Raw genomic sequence first — 2,618 nt, forward strand, 5'->3', positions numbered from 1 at the left:
TTTACATTTAAATTTAAAAAAAACCTCCATTAAAAGGACTCTTTATATTAAGATACTAAATATAAAATAGTATATTTAAAGCGAATTGTTTAAGACAGCAATGTTAATTGGAATGCAGAAACTTATATAAAACTTTGTTTGTTTCATGAACTTAATATAACATTGTTTCATCACATATTATCTCGACAGGAAGAATCTTTTACTTCTTTTATGAAAAGATACATCGTTATTCAAGATGACAATACAATATTTTTTTCCCAGTGGATCGCTTGCTCACAGGCATAGCTGTAATTGTTCGTCCCTTCATAGGAGGTAACGGTGGTCCACCTATTAGGTGCTTCCACAATGGCCATCACTTCGGACCTTAGTAGAGTCCAAGTCGGCTAAGTGTCCGCAAACAGAATATATATATATATTAATAAAAAATTAGTAAAAAATATATAACTGCCGCCCAACTGGGATAGTGGTTAATCACGTTGGCTGCAGTATCAAAAGGCCCTGGTTGGAATCTCCGAGAAGGCATGGATGCTGGTAAATGTATAGTGTCTGTGCGGCATGGTGACACTCTAAATATGCGGCGAGCCGAAAGTCCTCTCGAGAAGTTGGTGGTAGAGGAAGAGGGATGGAAAACCCTCAGACCAGTGCCCCCCCCCGGGTAGCTCTCCATTAAAATTTGGGGACAGAACTGAGAAAACTTGCATTATCACCTGTACCGTGCTCAGAGCTTTAGCCAAAGATAGGCGCAATCTTGCACTCCTTGCCGAGATAAATTTCGTGGCTTGTTCTGATGTTACTGTCAAACAAGTGAAATAAGTCACAGCAATATTTAACTAAAAATTCAATGTTTTTGTTACGTAAAATATTCAGCTAGACATTATAAATAGAATCATTTGAAAATATATGAAACTTAAAGTAGCTTGCCGTAAAAGATAAAAACGGTTATAAGGTATTTCTCCCACTTTCCTAGCGTGCCTTCGTGGTGTAGTGGTTCTGCACGCTGGGCCGGTATTCCAGTGGTCCGTGGTTCGATTCCCGGCGAAGGCGTTGCTAATTTTTCAATCTCTCTTGCTTCCAAAAATGCTTAACGTCTCTACAGTGGCGCCCGAATTAAAAGGGTGGTGGATGATAATGATTTCTCTTCACCCAGGATTTTGCGATTGGGTCCCCAAACACCCCAGTGGCCCTTTAAAAGGGAGTATATAAGGAATTTCTCCCACTTTCCTAGCGTGCCTTCGTGGTGTAGTGGTTCTGCACGCTGGGCTGGCATTCCAGAGGTCCGTGGTTCGATTCCTGGGGAAGGCGTTGCTAATTTTTCATCTTTCCTGCTTCCGAATATTAACCTAATGTCTCTACACAGTTAGCTCGTTTCATATTTTACATCAAAAGTAGTCACTTTATGAACCTTAACACTAGAGGGCTAAATTTATAAGCTGCTTCTTTTTATTGCTTTTTCAGCTAAATATTAAAAATAGGAATATTTTTCTGAAAGCATCGCCTTGTTAGCCCTCTTCTAGAATTTGATTTTAAATAATAATGCGAAGAAGATAGTCTTAAAAGTATAAGTACTATCAAATATGCATTACTGCTCAAATACCCATTTTCTCAAAACTGAGTATCAGTTTTCTGAAACTTTTAGAAATCAAAATCTACTTTTTTATGTTTAGTGTTAGTTTATGTATAAATTCAGAGAACTCTAACTGAAGTTTTTGTGACAAATGTTTCATATTTTATTTGAATGGATTATTGTAAAATTATTTCTGAACGGAATATTTCAAAGCCTTAAAACTGATGGTTAAACTATGAAATAATCTATCCCATTATATTTAAATATTAAATATTTTAAGAAGTTTATACCTTTCTTTTCCTAAAAACTGCTTGCAATACCATAAAAAAACCCCTCCTTTTGGGGCACAGTTTTAGTAGATTTGCAGTCGTCTTCAAATGAACCAGGTTTAAATGTTTAAATATTAAATAATTCTTAAGAGAATGAAACGTTCTGAATAGAATTAATATCTTCGAATTTAGTTTGGAGATCAAAGGAAAGCACACTAAAATTCGTTCAAAACCTTTCTGTTTATATGAACCGAAAATCTTTCTCAGTGTCTTTGTTCTAACAGCTTAGATGCGAAGGAAGGTTTACCTATATTATTAGAGGATGTTTCTTGGTATCGATGCTTTGGTAAAGCACAAACGGAAAATAATTGAATGCCCTTTTAATTCAGAAGCAATAATAATGCTACATACAGATGTAACTGACGGAAAAGGATAAACTTCATGATATGAAAGATAATGACTGAAATAAGGCATATCTGCTGGTATGTAAGGTAGGTGTATTTTATATGTTAGGGAAGATTTAAATAAACTGGAGTTGTTATAGTAAAAGGACGCAAACAACACAAAACTGAAAAATTCAACGAAAGATATACAATATGCCCGTGAGCGTGAGGTACCTAATTTCGTGATAAGCTACTTAATTCCTTGACGAAAAGTACTTCATTTTGTGATATTTTAATCCACTCATTTTTCATTAATTGTCGCAATCTGTATCACTATCATTGGTGGTTGCTCATAAACGAGATCTACAAGAAGGTTGCTTCGGGTGAATCAAGTTGGTGGTA

General features: G+C 35.7%; 1 non-coding gene across 1 annotated transcript; it reads left to right on the forward strand.

Annotated features, from left to right (window-relative positions):
* The first annotated feature begins 1,228 nt into the window (after positions 1-1,228).
* TRNAA-GGC (transfer RNA alanine (anticodon GGC)) lies at positions 1,229-1,302 on the forward strand. Its single transcript has one exon. It is a non-coding gene; the product is annotated as a tRNA-Ala (tRNA).
* Positions 1,303-2,618: the final 1,316 nt, after the last annotated feature.

Source organism: Stegodyphus dumicola, chromosome 1 (assembly GCF_044657685.1).
Source record: "Stegodyphus dumicola isolate Sdum_Otavi_A_Nest chromosome 1, ASM4465768v1".
Classification (NCBI taxonomy): Eukaryota; Metazoa; Arthropoda; class Arachnida; order Araneae; family Eresidae; genus Stegodyphus; species Stegodyphus dumicola.